Genomic DNA, 11,542 nt, shown 5'->3' with positions numbered 1-11,542 from the left:
TCAGTGCAATGGTATTTCCTCCCTCGTTCCTTGCTGGTCAGTTCTGGGAGTTACCCAGCTGAGGGCCAGGCCTGGCCAGCAAAGCAGTTCGTTGCACTGCATCTGTAGAGAGAGAGAAAAAAATTCAACTCAGGACACCCATAGAAACTAGAGGAAGATCTATCCTACAGACCACTTCAGGTGCTGATATCATCAGTTTGGACATGATTTTGTCGAGTGCATTTCCTGGTGCCACCAAGATAAGACCATGTTCAGGCAGCACAATGTCTGTAGGCAGACATCCTCAGATGATCTGACATTAGTGGAAAATTAGGAGAGCTTTTCAGCATCCTAATGCTTGTGAGTAGGAACAGCAGGCTTCAAATCTAAATAGGAGTTGAGAGGAGCTGTTAAGTGCTCGATTAGATGTGCCTCCCTTACACTGTTTTGGGTGGACAGATAGCAGGCACTGTATTCATGAACAGTCAGGATGAGTTTCTGTAGTTTTCCACTGCAGAAAAACACTCAGGGAACCCCCCAGGATTCCCTGGTGAGTCGTGTGGCCCATGTGCTCTTCAATAGAAGCTTAGGTAAATTCCTTGTTATCATTCAATTCCTGGGGAGTTTCTTGTCTTGGACATTGAAGCGAATGGCCAAGAGTGGCAGAGAGCGACCACAATGTACTCAAACACCAGACATCATTGCTTGCATGCTGCAGAGTACTGGCTATTCTTGTATTAGAGCATTTGATTGAATGTCATGTTGATGGGTGTAATGTTTTCCTCCCTCCTGTAACTGGTTTGCACCGTATAGAAATCAAAATCCACTTTTGAAATCACTCTGGACACTGCTTGTTGTAATGGAGCTGCATATGGGATGATGAACAGCACCTGTGTGGCTTTCTGCTCCTATGGAGGAGTCAGCACCATGCAGGATGGGGCCTGCAATGGCATCAGTTACCGAGGAAACTGCCTCTATAGAAGTGAAACACGTTTCTATTAGCAACAGCAGCTCCAGCATGTGTGTTAGAGCATTTAAACACCTCATTATTGAACTGCATTTGTTTGTGGGCTTTTACACGTCTGCATGCTGTACAGTGTGAGGTGAGAAAGTGGGCAGGTGATGGAGCAGGAGGGGACCACATGCACCTGGGAGGGAACTGGGGAGCTGCACACACCAGCAGAGCAGGACCAATCTTAGAAAGGCAGGGCACTGCTGCCCTGTCTTGGGCACTACATAGCACCCCAAATGGGGAAACACTGACTCCATAAGGAGGGATTGGGTGCATGAGGTGCAGTACTGTGAAGTGAGTGCGTGGCAGTGAGGAGCAGCTTTCATCCACTGTGAGCAAAGATGAGAGGCATGGCTCTCACCTGAGAAAGCAGTTTGGGAAGGTTTTTTCCTATTTACTCCGTGTCCCAAGAAGAATTTTAAATTTCCTTTGGAAAATAGGCTGCAATCACACAGGGAAATGGTGTGTGAAAGACTGGGGCAGTAATCGCCCATGAAATGAACATCCAAAGTGAGATACAGACTATAGGAATGTGTTTAATGTGAACGTTGAGTTCCACTGCCAGAAAGGTTGCATCTACAAGCAGGTGTGCTCTCATTAAAGGAAACAAGCCCATGTAGCTCAGAGGGTGCAGGTGGTGAAATTAAACTGCAGTTCATCTCAGGTTCTGACTTCTCCTTGCATGCAGACGTCGCTCCCACTAAGCTGAACTGTCATTTTCCACAGTAGAGAAACTGACTCCAAAAGTAGTGCCGAGTGCTGACAGCTCATTAGGTGCTGTTGTTTGGTAGCTCTCAGCAAGTCATGAAAGCGGAGCCAAACTTAGGGCAGCTCAGGTAGGGAGATTAACATTGATATCCGAAGCTGTCATTCCCCCACATTGTATTTATGTTGGGCACTTCTGGACACTTGTGGTGCATCCTTCCCAGCTGGCATGGCTCGCTCGCTACCAGGCTGACCCAGTGTGCCAAACTGTGTTTTGTTCTTCACAGAATCATGGAAATGGGTTGGAAGTGACCCTTGAAGGCCATCTCATCCAACGCCCCTGCAATGAGCAGAGATGCCCACAGCTCAGGCTTGTGGTTTTGCATTTTATTTTATATTTCTTGTGGTTTTATATGTCATTTTGTTTCCCTGAGAGGGGGAGAGGCTAAACCCATTTGTGTGCTGTCATGGTTGCAACATGCGACTTTCAAACAGCAAATCAGTTCCCTTTGTGTATTACTGGGTCAGCCATAATGAAGCAAGGGGCAAGGAATGCATATGAGCCCTTCTGCTTATGGATGACAGAAACATCTCCAGGGCAAAGCCAGGAGGAGTGTAATCATGCTGCTGTACCCACCTCTAATCGCCTTCATTCTCTGCAGTGAGAAGGTACTGGTGCTGCTGAGACCCACCTGCCTGCAAATCTGCTTCTCCTGAGCCACCTAATGTTGATGAATTACTATAAATGCGCTTATAATTACTTGCCTAATTATAAGTGCCTTCACAAATGATTTTGCTAGTGCTTAATGGAAATAAAGTGAAACATGTGAAGCTATAGTAATGGAAATATAGAGCAACACGATAGCATGGCATTAACAAATCCAAAGCTGACTGGTGTGATATTGGTGTCTCAAGATCCCATCCATGGGTGGGCAGGCAGGACACATAGTCTGACTGTGCAGCAGTATAGGGTGCAAAAAGGGGAAGAGGCAAAGGGAGGAGGCAGAGCATGGGAACAATGCAGAGGAGAGAAACAATGCAGGGCACGAAGCCTTTTAATAGTATCATAGATCACCCCATTTTGGAAGGAATCCATAAGGATCACTGAGCCCAACTCCTGGCTCTGCACAGAAGCATGGCACCACCACAGAAAATACACAGGTGGCTGTGTTTTTCCATCGGCTTGCTATTTTTTCTGTAACTGTTTTTTGTTGTTCTTTGCTGCCAGGTGCTCTGAACAAGGCCTCTGTTTTCTTTGTCTTTTTTTCTTCTACTATGAATTGGGAATTGCAGAGCAGTCGTTTCTGAATGAAGACGTTTCACTCCAACATTTTGGCTTGCCTTGAGTGCATTGAGTGAAGAGGAATTGTCCTTGGCCACCTATAACATCTATAATTGGTTAATGCATGTAAGTAGCAAAACCTCTTTTATTTTCTAATATCTTTTATTAAAACATTAAAAAAAAAGAAGGCAGCAAAACCATAAAACTATCAGGTTGGACATGTGTGGTCTGGTACATGGGGGTCCTCGGGGAGGAGTGACATGGAGAAGCCATGGAGCAGTAGGACTCAGCATTGCTGACAGAAAGCAGAGCGCCTTGCAGTAGCCCAGGCTCAGCAGGTGGGGCAGGAAAACTCTCCTCTGGGGTGGGAAGGGTGGAGGTGATGTTAGCCAGACATTGGGGACCCTCCATGGCCCCGCTGAGAGCGCTTCTGTTTATAAATCAGCATCCACTTCCCAGGAAAATGGTTTTGATGTTGACTTCAGACATCCTCTCTCTGGGAACAGCCCAGCCTTTGCCTTGCTGCAGAGACAATAGAAGGAAGACAAGCACAATGGGCGCATGTGCTAAACACTTTAATGAGCACTTCCACACCATTCTCCCGTGTTTCCCCATATCCCATGAGTCAATAAGCACCTCATGCAGCTTTCTAGATAGTGCACAATAAACTGATATGGCTGTGGACTAGTCCGAGCATTTGCCCTCATTCACTGAATAAAAGAATGGAGATGTGAGCTTGTTTTGTTCCCTATATGTTAACTCCATATAATATTCCTAGCAACTTCTTTGCCTCTGTAAACTTTCTACCATGCAATTATACTTAAAATATTTTAAGTGAAATTATACGCATTTGTGCAAACGGTGCTGTGACAAATTTATCACAAGTATGCATTGGTGTGCCCAAGCAGAGACTTGATTTATCTGCACCTGCAGACAGAGCCCTTGTCTCTCTGGTTCATTTTGAATAGCAAATTAACGAATGTATGTAAATTGCTGGTGATTATACTGCAATTTCCATTGTTCTCTATGTTTGCAGTGCTGCTCTGCGATGCATGGAGCATTCAGTAAGAAGTTCTGTGAGTTCTATGTAAGAAATTCAGCAGTTAGAATTGTTACTTGGGAGAATTCTATTGCCTGGAGACAGGGCTTTTAAATTATGGCTGATGTTTTGCATTGTATATGGAAATTTTTCATCTCCAGCTATCTCCCAGATATTTAGATCAGAAAGGCTTAGTTATTCCCAGACCACTCAGGCTTTCTCTTCCAATTCACTCTCCTTGGGAACAGTTCTTATGATTTATGTAAATTGCAAATTATCAGGCTTCAGAAAATTTATTTATTTTTAATGATATTTACATACATTGAGGAGCCAGCAACAGGTCCTGAAGGAAGGGATGTAGATATCAAAACCCTACAGAGAGAAAAGGGGTGTGAGTAGAGAGGATTTATTACCCATTCCTTCATACGTTCATAAATGACAAATGCGTTGCTTTGGGGCCAAATAAGTAATTGTGTTCTAGAAATGTGTGGACATACTAAGGGACATAGTTTAGAGGGAAAATAGTGGTTAGTGGCTGGACTTGGATGGTCTTGGAGATCTTTTCCAATGTTGGTGATTCTATGAGTCTATTATGTGAAGCTGCTGAGGCCAACTACTACAATATAGTGGGCCTGGCTCCGAGGCATTGATTGTGCTGGCTCAGGAACTGCTCAGTCACTTCAGTCCTGCCAACTGTCTTACTGTCATTTGGTGGATTGATACTTGGACTAGATGATCTTAGTGGCCTTTTCCAACCTTAATGATTCTATGATTATGTTTTGTTAACAGCTTTGCAATCACCTGAGCCTGTGGAAACCTCATATCTCAACATACATGACCTGATTCTCAACCTCGTGGTCTACATCCATGCTAAGGAACACCAGCCCCACTGCCAGCTCTGGGCACTCAGCTCAGCCTTGCTGACTCCTGTTGCCTTCTCTTCACTTTGGGAATTGATTTTCCTGCCAAGGCAACCCAAGATGATGAGGCAGAAGCTATGGCAGCATTGTTCTCATCCTGGTAAATGCTGTGCTGTCACCTGTGCTCTTCTAAGCATTTTTCCTCCTTTTATTTCTTGGAGGGGAAAAAAGTTTTAGGAAGTACTTCATCCCTCTCCCAGATTAGTCTTTTCTGAGTGGTTCTGAGGGCCCTTGGTACTCTGTCAGAGCAAGAGTGTTCTCTGTTGCCCTTTGTAGCTTTAATCATAAATTTCCCTGTTGTTTGCATGATAAACTCCAAACTGTAACTCAGTTGGCAGCTCAGTATCTCTTTAAATCACTTCCAGTTTCTCGTGTGCCATTAATATTTTATTTATGTTGTATTACATTTCGCAATAGTCTCCATGCCAACAGTTCATGCCAGAAGCAATGTATGACAGAATAATTTAAATCCTCAGCACTACGAGCACTTTCTCTTTAGGTAGTGTCATTAAGTCAGACTCGGTTTGTCCTTTCTCTTGCAGAGAGCCAAGGCTGGATGTGTTCCTCCTGACACTGCCCTGAAGGAGACAGTGGGAGTGCCAGAGCAGTGCTGTCACCTGCCCCGGGTCTGTGGTGACAGTAAATCTCCCATGGAGAGCTCCTCCTGGGGCAGGACCAGAGCAGCCATTCGGCACTGCTGTCTGTCGCTCCTTGCTTTTGCAGAGGTGAATGAGGACTTGATTCCAAACCAGCCTGCTGACATATTGTGAGCCCTTCGTTCCTTGAGTCTGTCCCAGTGGGGACCATGGAGCCTGGGCTGGCTGCTGGCTGCTCTTTGGCCCATGGGAGTCCTCACGAAAGAAAGGCAGGAGTATCTTTCTTATGCGTGCTGCTCACAGTGTTGTCCACAACTGGCCAAAATCCATGGAGAGAGGCAATAGTTTTGCTAGCCCAGATGGAAGTTCTTTCCTTGGGACACACAGAAACTCTTGCTTGTAGCGTTACACCAGCCTAGCTACACTACTACTTCTCTCATTCCCATGTAGGTATGATCTATGTAATGATTTTGCTGTTTCCCCATTGATGTGGCTTATTTTTACTGTAGCACTCTATCTATTTCTGCTACTGTTAAGCAAATCCTTCTGATGCTGGACCAGAGAAGAAGCCCCTGAGACATAATACAAAGGTGAGCTTAGCTCCTTCTTAACTGCATGGTCAGTCACTGGCACAGGCTGCCCAGGGAAGTGGTGGAGTCCTCATGCCTGGAGGTGTTTGAGAACTGTGGAGATGTGGCACATGGAGACATGGTCAGTGAGTATGGTGGGGGTAAGTTGGTGTTGGATTTGGTGATTTAGTGGTCTTTTCCAACCTTAACGATTCTATATACACAGAATGATTCTATACACATCATCAGGATTGATGGTCGTATTTGTAAATCTAACCCTTATTAAATGTTCAAATAAAGGCTACAATATGCTTGGTACACAACCCTACAGGTCTTCCAGGAGAGCACTACTCTGCTGAGCCTGCTAGACTTCCATCCTGCCCTCTCTGGCTTGATCACACAACTGACGCAAATGCCAGTAAGAAACAAGTGAAAAAGTTAGTAGAAAAAAAAAGAAAATTAAAAAAATGTGAATTATTCAGGTTTATATCAGAGAGGAATCAGCAGAGTGCAGTGAAATTGGAGTGTCAGAGGAGAGAGCAGCAGAAAAGCATGAGTGTGTTTCTCTGTATATGACATAAAGAGGTTGCAAGGGACTCCTATGGGACTCTTTTTGGGAATATGAAGTCTGGACAAAATAATGTAGTAATGAGACTAATCCAATGCCACAGAGGAAACAAGTGGCACTGAAAATCCTTCAGACCCCTGTGGTCTGGCAGATTCAAGTTTTCAACCACAATGTTCTTAAAATCCCAAGTCTCTAAGATCAAGAGGTGGTATTAATCACAAGTTTGCCAAGGGCATAGATCCAGGAATCACAACTGCCTTCGTCAGCCCCTGTACCAGAGGGGATTAAAGAAAAATGAGTTTACTGGAGGCACTGTGGAGTTAGCACAAATCATCCTGGGGAGGAATCTGTCCATAAATGGTACCTCTGTGCAAACAAATAGATTGGAAAAGAAAGAGCTAGGCAAAAACTGCAGCTTGTGCACATGGCTTCGTTGATCTTTCTGTGCCAGTGAATGCCATGTAAGAATGTTTCCCTGGAGACCACTGAGGGCACTGTAGGTAAATTCACCTTACTTGAGATCACAGAGACCTCTGCAGACTCGTGGTATCCACCCTACTAATCTTCTTGTTTCTCTTGTTAAAAATCCACAGCAGGGAAGAAATTGCTGTGTCTGACTGACACTCACCATTTATGCTGAGGGAATATCCATCTGTTTCAGCCATCCAAATCTATTCTCTGTTTTGTTATCATTTTCCATTTCTATGCTTTGTGAAATGCAATGGGTGGTGTTCTCACTTATTTTTCCCAACTGGCAATTGCTTTGCAGATCAAGCTGCAAGCAGTCCTATGACTTCCTGACGTGGCAGGGTTATGAAAGTCCTGCCAAAGTGTCATGCAGTCTCTGCTGTGAAATCTGACAACTGAAGAGGTTTCATCCCAGTCCTAGTAGTGATGGGTTTTGATCCCCTGTTAAACACACTTCTATTTTGGCTCTGACAGGTACCAACAAAATAAATGAAATCTGCAATCCTCTGTGCATATCGGAGGGCATTAGATGATTCATTGGCTTCCAGTGTGCTAACAGGATCCTTTGCACATCTTGTGTTGCTTTAACGGGTAGTTTCAGCTGTGGGATCATTGCTATATTTTGTAGTTTTGTTCTATCATTAGCTGTTAAAGGAATAGAAGACCACAGATAGCTTGGTATTAAACTACAAGTTCTTGTTTTTATTGGCACCACCTGGGGATTAAAACAGATGCTGTCATGCTGCACAGTTAGCCTCAAAGCAGGGGAGATGTAATGATTATGCGATCAAAGCACCTCGCTTCATTCAATTGTGTGATAATTACAAATGGAAACATTCTAAACAAGCAACATTGGCTATGACACACACAGAAAGGAAAACCCAGTCCCCAAAGCCTGTAGTGAGTGTTTCAGGGATGGCAAACCTTACACATCTTCTTCTGAGGAGGAAACCTGGGTAAAAGCTGCTGCAGATGATCCTGCAGTACCTTATGGTCCATGAAAATACCCTGTAGTTACCAAGAGGGTAATATTGTGAATGCCACGTATTCACAATGACCAGGTCCATATTTATAATAAAACCATTCCAGTGACCTTTTGTGACCATTTCAGCTCATTCTGCTGTGACTGGTGGGCGTATTCCTGCCTCCCTAAAGGCTGACTGGGACATCTTCATCCAAAGGAAGACGTATTTACTTGGAAGATGAAAGTCAAGGGATGTTTTCCAGTCGCTTCAGGCACTGAGCTGTTGGTGCACGGTTTAAGAAGTTGCCCTTGAGGGCTTTTGGACCTTGTCCTCCTTTCCCTCCTGCCACTGCCAGGTAAGTCTCGTATGAATATTAATTTGCATCAACATGAAGTGTAATTCTGTTACCCAGCTGCAGTCTAGTGCAGGTCAACGTGTGCTCATGGTGTGCAAACAGTGGCTGTCGATGGATGGATTTATGGTGAGATTTATGGTGCTTCTGTTTGAAGTTGGGCAATAAGAGCATCCATGATAAAAGCACTGTGGTTAATGATAAATTTTACCTACCTCTTTCGAAAGAATGGGAGAAGTGCTAAGATTAAGCTGAGGCTGGAGGCTAATAAAAGAAAGGCAAAGGCACATTGAGGAGTTCCATCCCTGCAGCCCTCGTGTTTGCATGGAGCCCTTTTAATAACTGTGAATAAAGCACTGTTCTTCCAGTTCACTTTCTAAAATAAACCATCCAGATGGCTGTAAGACAAAACCTAGTCGTCAAGCTGAGTAATGTGTATTTTGAGCACATTAACAATGGAACGTGTAGAATTGTGCTGGATTATGCAGGATGCCACTCAAAAAGGTGCACACGCAGAAGCAGAAATATCACAAGCATCAGACAGCTGTGGTTCATGATGTCACTCTGGGCCTAAACAGAAGGAAAATGTGTTTTACAATAAGGGTGGTGAGGCACTGGCATGGGTTGCCCAGAGAAGTGGTAGTTGCCCCATCCCTGGAGACGTTTAGGGTCAGCCTGCATAACCCGAGCACCTGATGGAGCCGTGGGTGTCCTTGTACATTGCAGGTGGGTTGGACCAGATGACCTGTAAGAGTCTCTTCCAACTCAAATGATTGTATGATAGAGTGCTAAGTGAAGATTAATGTTATTTTTTCCTTTCTGAGGGGAGATGAAGAGGGCAGACAGATTTTCTTACAGTCAGTAAGAATATAATTATTTGGCTGAGCCGACAGTGGGTTTCTTCTCTGATGCTTGCCCCCTTGATGTTCAATTCAAACTTGGAAAAAAACCTGAAAATCAAAAAGACTCATTGGCAGAGGAAGGCAAAACCCAGACGTTCTGCTGGGGCTGCAAATGGGAGGAATATCATTGAGAGATTTTCCAGCCCCCTCTGCCCAAACTCATAAAACTTGCAGCAAAGGGAGAGCAGAAACGAGTGCCTGATGGCTGCAGGGCACACTCAGTAGGATGTTAGATGTGTTTTAACAGCTTTTACTGCTTGGATGGCAACTAATGGTCACAAGGACTGTAATCTGAGGGTTGTTCGAAGGGTTTTGCTGGTTTCCCCCAAAGCTTTCTGTTTCCTGACTTCACTCCTTGAATTTCCCAACTCCCACAAGAATCCAAGCTCTCATCACCCCGTATTGTGGGGGCTGCTGTGAGGACACAGCCTGCAAACTGCAGAACTCCTGCTGAGAAAAACATCACCTGGAACTGTTTGTCCACTGCACGGCAATTTTCGTAAGCAAACTTTGTGCTGAAGTACAGCATGAGTAATTGCTTTCTTTATTTTTCTTTACCCGAATGCAATTTTTATTTGCTGTGAAATCAAGTTCCTTCCCTAGCTGGAAGCAAGCGAGCGACTTTTGTGTGTAGGAAGACTATAGTGGCACGGTGGAAAAATAAAACTATCAGAAGCTCTTGAGGAATAAATTCAAGCCCTCATTAATCCCTGTGGGCTGCATCTCCTATCTGAATTTTATGGAATGTGGGAGGTATTTTCAAAGCAATGGAATTGGTTGGTTTCAAGGGCTGACTTAGAGGATACAGACATGGTTCTGAACCACAGTCCTCTGCCCAAGGAAGATGCAGACTGGGGTTTATCCTGGGAATGTGCCCAGAACTTGGGTTTGCTGTAGAGCATTGAGGCTTCAGGGAGTGCTTGAAGTGGGACCAATGTAGAACTGCTGATGGGCTGGCTTTGATTTATTGGATATTTGCTCATAGAGTTATTGTGTGATTCCTAAATGTTTTATTATCATAATTATTGTTCTCCTTATTATTATGACTTCCTTATCCGGGAAAAATCAGCTTTTCTGCTGTGAAATTCCAATTATAATCAAAGAAAGCTTTGTGGATGCCATCCCACTAATTCTGTGTCACTCCAGCCTCTCAGCCAGCTCTCAGAGGAGTCTCTCATGGTGCATCTTGGAGACCTAAATGTCAGGAATGAGTTTTAACTAGGTTTGGAACAGGAGGGGTGCACTCGAATCTGGAGCTTTTATCTGACTCTTAATTGCATCTGGGAGCATAAAATTCACTGGTATAAGCTGTCATAATGCAAAGATTTCTGACTCATCACTGCAAGAAGAACAGTAAGAAATAAATTTCTGGAAGTATAGTTTATTATTGAAGTGGTGTCTTTTGCTAAGGACAGGCTATGTGCCTAGGAAGAGTGAAGGCTAATGGCTAAAATCCTTCTCCAAGATGTATGCATGACTGAGGGAGTTCCTATTAGAATTTGGGAAGGGTGCAAAGGAGAGTATTGTAAGGAGCAGGGGCTGCTGCCACTTATACTGCTATCCAAAGTACTTTGGTACTTGGAATCACAGAATGGTTGGGTTGGAAGGGACCTAAAAGCACACCCAGTCCCAAACCCTGCTATGGACACTGGAATGTGATTTTGTTTTCAATTCATAATGATTTCTTTTTCGCTTATGTAGATATGGATTGGAGCATCACCTGATTGTGCTGTTCTTATATTAAGCGTAAAACCAAATCATACTGTTTTTTTAAAGTAAGTACGAATATCTGAACCTTCCCTTTGAGTCAGCAGCAGGTTGTGGTTCAACCACAGCTGGTCCTAAAGACAGCACGTAGACAAAGCGCAGATTTTGCCGATGGAGGTTTTTGTCTCCACGCAGATAGAAATAAGCTACCAGACCCTGAAAGATGCGGTCCCACAGGAGCAAGCAAGATGTTTTCCATAAAAATAAGCAAGGCAAGGAAGAGAAACTCATCCGAGCGTGAATCAGGGCAGGGAAGGGAATTTAAGCAGGGAAATGCTGACTTTCCCCTTAACAAGAAAGCATCAGTTCCACATTCCCTCAGTTTAACGGCACAGTCTACAAAGAAAAGAGGAAAAAAAAAAAAAAAAAGAGAGAGAGAGAGAGAGAGAGAGAGAGAGAGAGAGAGAGAGAGAGAAAC

At 44.1% G+C, this 11,542-nt stretch overlaps 1 long non-coding RNA gene across 1 annotated transcript; it reads left to right on the top strand.

Moving 5' to 3' along the window:
• The first annotated feature begins 2,944 nt into the window (after positions 1-2,944).
• Positions 2,945-6,747, top strand: LOC122164357. Its single transcript, XR_006170210.1, has 4 exons — positions 2,945-3,104; positions 4,807-5,037; positions 5,480-5,979; positions 6,071-6,747. It is a non-coding gene; the product is annotated as an uncharacterized LOC122164357 (long non-coding RNA).
• The last annotated feature ends 4,795 nt before the right edge of the window (positions 6,748-11,542 follow it).

Source organism: Centrocercus urophasianus, unplaced genomic scaffold (genome assembly GCF_019232065.1).
Source record: "Centrocercus urophasianus isolate 14NV4802_14NV808 unplaced genomic scaffold, USGS_Curo_1.0 seq_26, whole genome shotgun sequence".
NCBI lineage: Eukaryota > Metazoa > Chordata > Aves > Galliformes > Phasianidae > Centrocercus > Centrocercus urophasianus.
This window is presented reverse-complemented; position numbering and strand designations above follow the sequence as displayed.